An 11,179-nucleotide genomic window follows, 5' to 3' on the forward strand; every position below is an offset into this window, starting at 1 on the left:
AAAAAAATGTTTTGGTCATGATCTACACACATGCAGTTTCCTGCCATACGGAACATAATATTTCATTGTTTTGTTTAGTTTAGCGATACAGCACGGATGGAGCCAGGCCCTTCGGCCCGCCCAGTCTGCACAGCCCGGTGATCACTCCATACACCAGCACTATCCTGCACTCTAGGGGCAATTTACAACTTTAACCTACAAACCTGTACGTCTTTGGAGTGTGGGAGGAAACCGGAGCACCCGGAGAAAACCCACGTGGTCACGGGGAGAACGTACAAACTCCGTACAGACAGCACCCGTTGTCAGGATCGAACCCGGGACTCTGGCGCTGTGAGGCGGCAACTCCACCACTGCACCACCTCTGGATGAGCGTGAAGTGTTTGATGTCCGTGTTTAATAAATAATACAAACCATATATTGGCCAAATGTCAAGTTTTGTCCAAGCTCAGTACATGGGAATGCCAGGGGATATTTCATCTTACTTACCTTGTCTGTCTTCCATCCCTCCCTACACAAAAGGTAGACACAGAATGCTGGAGTAACTCAGCAGGACAGGCAGCATCTCTGGAGAGAAGGAATGGGTGACGTTTCGGGTCGAGACCCTTCTTCAGTCTGAAGAAGGGTCTCGACCCGAAACGTCACCCATTCCTTCTCTCCAGAGATGCTGCCTGTCCCGCTGAGTTACTCCTGTTTTTTGTGTCTATATCTGGTTTAAACATAGAAACATAGAAAATAGGTGCAGGAGTAGGCCATTCGGCCCTTCGAGCCTGCACCGCCATGCAATATGATCATATGAATATGATCATGAATGTAAACCAGCACCTGTAGTTCCTTCCAGCACATTCCTTCCACGACACATCATTCCTCTTTCTGTCCAGTGGAGATGTGCACAATACTGCCTATCAAAACCTTCCTTCACCTGCTCCGACCTACTACCTGCCAAGCTTTGCCTTGTCCCCTCTCTCTTCCAGCTTCCCTTCCCACCCCTTACAATCAACTCAAATCTTTTGTTTATTCCTCTTTAGACTTCAGAGAAACATTGTGGAAACGGGCCCTTCGGCCTACAGCGCCTGTGCCGTCCAGCAATCACCCTAGCGCTCACACTAGTTCTACGCTACTCACTGGGGACAATTTGCAGGAGTCAATTAACCTACAAACCCGCACGTCTTCGGAGTAAACCCACGTGGTCACGGGGAGAATGTACAATCTCCACACAGACACCATCCATAGTCAGGATCGAACCCGGCTCTCTGGTGCCGTAAGCAGCAACTCTACCACTGCGCCACCCATGGTGTTCCTGGCCTTTGTCCAACCATCGGCCTATTAAAGCCCCCCCCCCCTCCACTGTATCCACCTATCGCTCGTTGGTCTTTGTCCTGCCATTCCTCTCTTCCAGCTTTCTACCCATCCCCAACCGCAATGAGATTGAAGAAGGGTCCTGACCTGAAAAGTCACCTATCCATGTTTTCCAGAGACGTTGCCCGACCCGCTGAGTTACTCCAGCACTTTGTCTTTTTTTTTGCACATGATATCAGTCTAACGGATGGATCCATCTAATGCATTGCATCTTTTCTTTGCAGAGAGAGACCCATATTAAGGAACTTGAGCACTCCATTGTTGAATACACCATGGTCGTCGAGGTAAGACCTTTTGTTTCTTTTCAACGCTCGAACTAAAGAGCAAAAGAAATCCTGTTTGAATTTCCGCTCTGAATCCCTGCAGAGCTTGCGAAATGAGAAGACCAAGTTGGAGAACCAACTCCTCTTGGAGCAAGAGCTGGCTTCGTGAGTAGTGTTCCACAGCCCTCGCGCTGAGACCCCAAGCACAACGCTCGCAATCCGGCCCGTCTAACATTGTGTGCCGTTTCTTCACAGAGAGTGTGTTAACGCATCAACCCTACCTCAAGATGGCCCCGAGATGCCCACGCCCCCAAGCTCACTGCAGTCGGAGCTACTAACGGCACAAAATGCTTTTGAGGTAAGAAGCATAGAGTCATAGCAGAGATACATAGATCCTTGAATAGAATGAGACTAAATGCAAACTGGAGGAACAGCATCTCATACAGTATTTCGCTTGGGCAGCTTACAGCCCAGTGGTATGAATATTGATTTCTCTCACTTCAGGTAGCCCCGGCATTCCCTCTCTCTCTCTCTCTATCCCTCCCCCACCCAAGTCGCACCTGCTTCTCATTTTCACCCAACAACCAGCTAACAATGGCCTGTTTCCTTTATCGTCGTTACTTTTTTGCGTATCTTTCATTCATTGTTCTTTATTTCTCCACATCGTCGTCTATATCTCCCGTTTCCTTTATGCCTGACCAGTGTGAAGAAGGGTCTCGACCCAAAACGTCACCCGTTCCTTCTGTCTGGAGATGCTGCCTGTCCCGCTGAGTTACCCCAGTTTTTTGTGTCTACCTTAGATTCTTGATTAGTATGGGTGTCAGGGGGTATGGGGAGAAGGCAGGAGAATGGGGTTAGGAGGGATAGACAGATCAGCCATGATTGAATGGTGGCGGAGATTTGATGGGCCGAATGGCACATCACATGACATTATAGTGTCCTATCACATGACATTCACGTGACATTATAGTGTTGTAGTCTGATCCAGTGTGGAAACAGGCTCTTCAGCCCAACTTGCCCAAACCATGCCCCAGCTGCATTAGTCCCACCTGCCCGCGTTTGGTCCATATCTCTCTAAACCTGTCCATATCCCTCCAAACCTGTCCATATCCCTCCAAACCAGTCCATATCCCTCCAAACTGGTCCATATCCCTCCTAACCAGTCCATATCGCTCCTCATCAGTCCATATCCCTCCAAACCGGCCCATATCCCTCCAAATCTGTCCATATCCCTCCAAACCGGTCCATATCCCTCCAAACCGGTCCATATCCCTCCAAACCGGGCCAACATCCCTCCAAACCGGTCCATATCCCTCCAAACCGGTCCATATCCCTCTAAACCTGTCCATATCCCGCTAAACCTGTCCATATCCCTCCAAACCGGTCCATATCCCTCCAAACAGGTCCATATCCCTCCTAACCGGTCCATATCCCTCCTAACCGGTCCATATCCCTCCTAACCGGTCCATATCCCTCCTAACCGCTCCATATCCCTCCAAACCGGTCCATATCCCTCCTAACCGGTCTATATACCTCCAAACCTTCCCTATCCATGTACCTGTCTAACGCGAAGGTGGACTCAAAATGCTGGAGTAACTCAGCGGGTCAGGCAGCATCTCGAGAGAGAGAGAGAGAAGGAATGGGCGACGTTTCGTGTTGAGTCTCTTCTTCAGACTGATGTCAGGGGAGGGGGCGGGACAAAGATAGAATGTGGTCGGAGACGGGAAGACTAGTGGGAGAACTGGGAAGGGGGTGGGGATAGAGAGGGAAAGCAGGGACTATCTGAAGTTAGCGAAGTCAAAGTTCAAACCTGTCTTAACTGTTATGGATGTGGAATCATGTATTAAAAATGGCCAGAACATGCTAGATGTACGGAGTTTGTACATTCTCCCTGTGACTGGTTAGGTATCAGCTGAGGGGAAGGTGACAATGAGACATACATTCAGTAATGTTTATCAGGAGGACAGTAAATTAGTCGGAGAACTAAAGTGGGGGAGGTTCAGCGAGAGAGAGAGAGAGAGAGAGAGAGGGAGATCAAGGGTTTACTGGAATCGAGAGGGTGATGCAGAACTCTCGTTGGAGAGAGGAGGAGAAGTAGGCACACCTTAAGGAGATTTCACAATGGAGCAGACAAAATGTGTTTTCACACCTTATCATTCCATATCTCTAGTCTCCCTCTCCCCTGACTCTCAGTCTGAAGAAGGGTCTCAAGCCAAAACGTTGCCCATTCCTTCCCTCCACAGATGCTGCCTGTCCCGCCGAGTTACATAGAAAATAGGTGCAGGTGGAGGCCATTTGGCCCTTCGAGCCAGCACCACCATTCATTGTGATCATGGCTGATCATCCACAATCAGTGACCCGTGCCTGCCTTCTCCCCATATCCGTTGATTCGACTAGCCCCTAGAGCTCTTGGGAACATTTTTCCTGCATCTAGCTTGTCCAGTCCTTTTATGATTTTATATGTCTCTATAAGATCCCCTCTCATCCTTCTAAACTCCAGTGAATACAAGCCCAGTCTGTCCAATCTTTCCTCATATGACAGTACTAGACCAAGTGGACCCGTTGGGCCCAAACCTCTCCTGCATTGGTACAGCACCCTGTCCTCCCTCCCTCCCCTCTCTCCTCAACCCCCCTTCCCCTCTCCCTTCTCCGCTACTCCCCCCTTCCCCCTCCCTCCCCCCCCTCCCCCTCCCCTCCTTTTAAACTTAAAAATGTGAATAACTTTTAAAATATAATACCGATTTCAATAAAACTACTTGCATTATCACTAAAGTGACGACGGTGAGTAAGGTGGGCCTAAAATTGTCGTGCTATCGTGTACCGCTTTGGCTGAAGTTCAGTCACAAACAAGATAACAAACGAGAGTTTTAGTATATAGATGACAGTATATGACAATATAATATTATATGACAGTATTCTCCAGTGACAATACTCCAGTACTTTGTCTATTTTCGACGTAAACCAGCGTCTGCAGTTTCTTCCTGCACATTTTGTCTGCTCCACTGCAGTATCTCCTCGCGTTAATCCAACACTTTGTACCTATATTCCCCGGGACAGCGTGGGTTTTCCCAGGCGAGCCGGTTTCCTCCCACATTCCAAAGACCTGCAGGTTTGTAGGTTGATTGGCTTTGTTAAAAAATTGTAAATTGTCCCTAGTGTGTAGCATAGTGCTAGTGATAGCTGGTCGGCGCGGACACGGTGGGCTGAAGGGCCTATTTCAGCGCTGTATCGCTAAGGTCGACTCAGCAGTGAATGCAGCCCTGACCTCTGTATCGCCAATATTCTCAGATTGGAATTGGTATTAGCTTATTATTATCAGACGTGTACCGAAGTACAGTGAGAATCTTTGATTTGCATGCTTAGTTTAGTTTAGAGATGCAGCACGGAAACAGGCCCTTCGGCCCATCGGGTCTGCGCCGACCAGCGATCCACCCGCACTATCTTAGAACGGAGATGAGGAAAAACTTTTTCAGTCAGAGAAATGTAAATCTGTGGAATTCTCTGCCTCAGAATGCAGTGGGGGCCAATTCTCTGAATGCATTCAATAGAGAGCTAGATAGACCTCTTAAGGATAGTGGAGTCAGGGGGTATGGGGAGAAGGCAGGAACGGGGTACTGATTGAGGATGATCACATTGAATGGCGGTGCTGGCTCGATGGACCGAATGGTCTACTCCTGCACCTATTGTCTATCTTGGCATCATGTTCGGCACGGACATTGTGGGCCGAAGGGCCTGTTCCTCTGCCGTGTTGTTCTATGTTCTAAAACATGTGAATCTCATCTGCACCCTCTTTCTAGACCTTTTCTCAACTTGAACATCAAGAAACAGCATGCTTTAAATAACAGATAAGAGTGGGCACAGGCCAGAATTATCCAGATAGTTGGCTGCCAAGTGATCACTAATTCAGGGTTTAATTATTCTCCACAATCTATTTAAATCTGTGTCATTATTCTATTAACTAGACCATGGGGCAGTGGTAGAGTTGCTGCTTACAGCACCAGAGACCCGGGTTCAATCCTGTCTATGGGTGATGTCTGTAGCATTGTAGCAAGTGGGTTTTCTCCGAGAACTTTGGTTTCCTCCCATGCTCCAAAGACGTACAGGTTTGTAGGTCAATTGGTGCATATGTTTTGGGTTTTTTTAAACCCTAGTGTAGGATGTGTGTAAGTGTGCGGGGATCGCTGGTCGGCGCGGACCCGGTGGGCCGAAGGGCCTGTTTCCGCGCTGTATCTCGAAACTAAACTAATTTGCCGTTCCTTGTGCAGATTGTTTGCAGATTTGCTGATCCATCTCAGTGGGAAATGTCTTTGCGATCAGAGTATAAATCTGGCATGCAATCTATATGCTAAAACTCTCGTTTGTTTGTTTGTTTGTTCCTGAACTACGGCCAAAACGGTACACGATAGAGCGACAATTTTAGGCCCACCTTACTCACCGTCATCCCTTTGGTGCTAATGGAAGAAGTTTAATTGAAATCGGTGTTTATATTTTTAAAGTTATTCACGTTTTAAAGTTTAAATCTATCTCCTAGGGAGGGAGAGGGAGGGAGGGGGAGGGAGGGGGGAGGAGAGGGTGCTGCACCAATGCAGGAGAGGTTTGAGCCCCACGGGTTCACTTGGTCTAGTGGGAAATAAATCTCAAGCACTTTCTGAAAGCTTACAAGTTGTTTAAGGACGACTGTTTTGAAACGTGCTGCCTGACAGTCTGTGGTGTGTGTGTGTGTGTGTGCGTCTTTTACAGGAGAACTGTTCACCATGGCCAGGGGTCCTGGACTGTGCCCCCACCGTCTCTGGGTGGATGCTGGATGAGGAAGTGCTGACGTTGCTTCAGGGGCCGGGACTGGAACAGGAGGCTCTGCAGTTCAAACTGATCACAATGCAGATGGTAAACCTCTCACTTGACCGGTGCTGGGAACGTGCCGAGCCTACGCCTTTCCCTGGGAGTGCCGGGCGTGGCTCGCCGGTGGCAGCAATCCGGCACCTTCGCCTGCAGACTCCGAGTTCGATTCCCACACCGAACCGTGAATGATGATCTCTCTCACTTCAAGTAACCCTTCCGTCGTTGGAGTGAGGGAGGAAGCCGGAGCACCCGGAGAAAACCCACGCGGTCACGGGGAGAACGTACGAACGCCGTTCAGACGGCACCCGTAGTCGGGATTGAACGCAGTTCTCTGGCGCTGTAAGGCAGCAACTCTACCGCTGCGCCACCGTGCCGTACATATCCACGCTCTCCTGAGTCAGATGCTGGCTGACTGTTTGAGCTACTGCAGCATTTTGTGTCCATCTGGACAAATCAGGGTCTGCAGTTCCTGGTACCCTTGTATCTACAAGTTCCCACCATCATTCATTCAGGCGTTTGGCCTGTTATTTCCAATCCCTTTTGCATTTAGTGCACATCCAAATCCTAAATTGTTGTGACACAGACAGCCTACCCATTTTCTCCTCCAGTGAAGGTGGATAGTGGAGTTAGAGATAGCGGAGTCAGGGGGTATGGGGAGAAGGCAGGAACGGGGTGCTGATTGTGAATGATCACCTATGATCACATTGAATGGCGGTGCTGACTCGAAGGGGCCGAATGGCCTACTCCTGCACCTATTGTCTATTGAAACACTAAATGCCAGGAAACATCCTGGTGCAGATATAAGGAACTGCAGAGGCTGGAATCTTGAACAAAGTGCAAAGTGCTGGAGGAACTCAGTGGGTCAGGCAGCATCTGCGGAGGGGATGGACAGAAAGCACTCTCTCCACACTTGATTGCAATCCTGGTGCAGCCTTCTTCCCTTGTACCATCTCCAATGCAGTCTTGCAGCTCTGCTGCATGGAACCTGGGAAAGAGGGTGGCACGGCAGTGCAGCGGTAGAGTTGCTGCCTCACTGCATCAGAGACCCGGGTTCGATCCTGACTACGGACGCTGTCTATACGGAGTTTGTACGTTCTCCCCGTTACCGAGTGGGCTTTCTCTGGGCGCTCTGGATTCGTCCCACATTCCAACGACGTACAGTTTTGTAGGTTAATTGGCTTTGGTTAAAACTGTAAACTTGGCCCTAGTGTGCAGGGCAGAGCGAGTGTGCGGGGATCGCTGGTCGATGTGGACTCTGCGGGTCGATGGGCCTGTTTCCACGCTGTATGTCTAAACTAAACTAAACTATGCCAAATACCGTGGCTACTGGAAAGCTGGAACAATCACAGAAAATCCAGGAAGCGGTCAGAAGGCCAGGAATCATCTGTGAAGTGAGAAGCAATGAAAGGTTGGGGTCAATGATCTTTCATCAGAGCTGGAAGGAGGAATTAAGTTTACAAGCAAGGGAAAATACAGCAGTCTCCTTAACCCTTTGTGTGGGAAGGAACTGCAGATGATGGTTTAAACCGAAAATAGACACAAACAGCTGGAGTAACTCAGCGGGACAGGCAGCATCTCTGGGGAGAAGGAATGGGTGAGGTTTCAGGTCGAGACCTTTCTTCAGACTGGTTAAACAATAGACAATAGCTGCAGGAGGAGGCCGTTCGGCCCCTCGCACCAGCACTGCCATTCACTGTGATCATGGCTGATCATCCACAATCAGTACCCCGTTCCTGCCTTCTCCCCATATCCCCTGACTCCACTACCTTTAAGAGCTCTATCTAACTCTCTCCTGAAAGCATCCAGTGAATTGGCCTCCACTACCTTCTGAGGCAGAGAATTCCAAAGATTCATAACTCTCTGGGTGAAAAAGCTTTTCCTCATCCCAGTCCTAAATGGCCTACCCCTTATTCTTAAACTGTGGCCCCTGGTTCTGGACTCCCCCAACATCAGGAACATGTTTCCTGCCTCTAACATGTCCAACCCCTTAATAATCTTATATGTTTCAATAAGATCCCCTCTCATCTTTCTAAATTTCAATGTATACAAGCCCAGTTGCTCCATTCTTTCAACGTATGACAGTCCCGCCGTCCCGTGAATTATCCTCGTGGACCTGGTTAGGGATGAGGGAATCAACAGATTAGAGACGATGATGTGGAGAGATAAAGAACAATGAATGAAAGACATGCAAAAAAGTAACGATGATAAAGGACACAGGCCATTGTTAGCTGTTTGTTGGGTGAGAACGAGAAGCTGGTGCGACTTGGGTGGAGGAAGGATGGAGAGAGAGGGAATGTTGGGGCTACCTTTGTCTGCACCCCACCCACCTTTTCCCTGACAGTTTCCACATTCCCAGCACCACTGACATTTCTTCTAAATTCTTTATTTTTGAAATTGTTGCATGTGATTTACTATTGGCATGCAGCGCAGGAACTGACCACTAGGCCCGCGGTGTCCGTGACGAACACGATGCTAAGATAAACTAATGGCATCCACCTGCATGTGATCCATATCCCTCCATTCCCTGTATGTCCATGTGCCTGTCTAAAATCCTCTTCAATGCCCCCCCCCCCCCCCTTGTTTCTGCCTCCACCACCAACCCTGGCAGTACATTGCAGGCACCTGCATGGAATAAAATAACCTGCCCCGCACATCTCCTTTAAACATTGCCGCTTTCAATCCTGAGCTCGGGTGTGGAGTTTGCTCCTTTGTCCTGTGACCTCATGGGTTTCCTCCGGGTGCACCGGTTTCCCCCCACATCCCGAAGGCGTGCGGGTTTGCGGGTTAATTGGCCCTCTGCAAATCGCCCCTGGCGTGTAGGGAGTGGATGGGAAAGTGGGACAAACTAGAGCTAGTATGAACGGGTGATCGATGGTCGGCGTGGGCACGGAGGGCCGAAGGGCCAGTTGTCATTTAAACTAAAGTCGATCAATCAATCCATCATGGCCAGATGTTTGAAGCCGTGTCGGCAGCTGGTTTCTAAACGATGGTATGTTTAAAACACCCGCAGGCAACAGAGCTGTCCGAAGAAATTGATGCGCTGGTGTCGTGGCTGGCGCGAGTAGCTGAACTGGACTTTAACAGCAGAGATCTGAATGGAGCCAAGCTTGTGGTAAGGCTCACTGGCTACATCTGCTCTGAACTCCACCTGAAAATGAAACCAGCCTCTGCAGAGATGCAGTGAACTTGTGCGTGTGTGGTTAGCTGTAAGCTCGGGGTGAGATTCGTTCAACTGTCTGTTGTAGATTGTACAGTTTAGCGTGTCAGTGCTCCGGACCTTGCCTGTGGTAAGGAAGGCAAATTCAATGCTAGCGTTTGTGTACCAAGACGACTGGAATACGGAAAACAGACAGAATGCTGAGGCTCTATAAGGCGCTGGTCAGGCCGCATTTGGAGTACAGCGGTGAAACTTTGAGCCCCATATCTGAGGAAGGACGTGCTGTCTCTGGAGAGGGTCCAGAGGAGGTTTAGGAGAACGACTCTAGGAATGAGGCAGCGTGAAGTGCAGATGAAGTCAATGGGAGGGAGGTTGGTTTGTGTGATGGACTGGGCTACTTCCACAACTCTGCAATTACTCGGGGTTCTTGGATGGAGCTGTTCCCAAACCAGGCTGCGATGCAACCCGACGAAATGCTCTTTACGGCGCGTCTGTAGAAGTTGGCGAGGGTTGGTGGGGACATGCCGAACGTCCGAAGCCTTCTAAGGATGTAGAGCCGTTGGTGTGCTTTCTTGGATACAGATTTGGTGTGGTTGGTACAGGATAAATTGCTGGTGATATTTATTGAGATAGGGGCCAGCGGGTGATCGGTGGACTGAAGGGGGTGTGGGGGTGGGGGGGTGGGGATGTCCGGCAGATGGAGGAGGAGCGAAGATGGGAGACAGGCAAGTGGATGATAGGCGGATGGAGACAAGAAACGTAGTCCTAGCCGTTACTTGTTGATTTGTTCTTGTTGCCTTTTGATCAGTGTTGTTCAGTGGAAATCTCTATGGGAGTATCATTTATCCAACTATTTTTTTAATGGATTGTACACTCGTTGTGTCAAAGAGTGATACAGCGTGGAAACAGGCCCTTCGGCCCAACATGCCCGCACTGACCAGCATGTCCCACCTTCACTAACCCACCTGCCTGCGTATGGTCCATACCCCACCAAGCCTGTCCCTATCCATGTACCTGTCTAAATGTTTCTTAAACGTTGCGATAGTCCCTGCCTCAACTACCTCCTCTGGCACGCAGCTCGTTCCATCCACCCACCACCCTTTGTGAAAACGTTACTCCCCAGGTTCCTATTTAGTTTAGAGATACAGCACGGAAACAGGTCCTTTCGGCCCACCGTGTCCACGCCGACCAGCGATCCCCGCACACTAACACTATCTTACACCCACTCGGGACAATTTTTACATTGACCAAGCCAATTAACCTACAAACCTGTACGTCTTTGGAGCGTGGGACGAAACCGAAGATCTCGGAGTAAACCCACGCAGGTCACGGGCAGAACGTACAAACTCCGTACAGACGGCACCCCGTAGTCGGGATCGAACCCGGGTCTCCGGCGCTGCATTCGCTGTAAGGCAGCAACTCTACCGCTGCGCCACCGTGCCGCCCATATTAAATCTTAAATATTAAACTATTAAACTATTATAAGTATTAAACTATTAAATCTTTCCCCCCCTCACCTTAAATCTATATCCTCAGGTTCTCAATTTCCCCGACTGTGGGCAAG

The sequence above is a fragment of the Rhinoraja longicauda genome, chromosome 23, assembly GCF_053455715.1.
Source record: "Rhinoraja longicauda isolate Sanriku21f chromosome 23, sRhiLon1.1, whole genome shotgun sequence".
Lineage (NCBI taxonomy): Eukaryota > Metazoa > Chordata > Chondrichthyes > Rajiformes > Arhynchobatidae > Rhinoraja > Rhinoraja longicauda.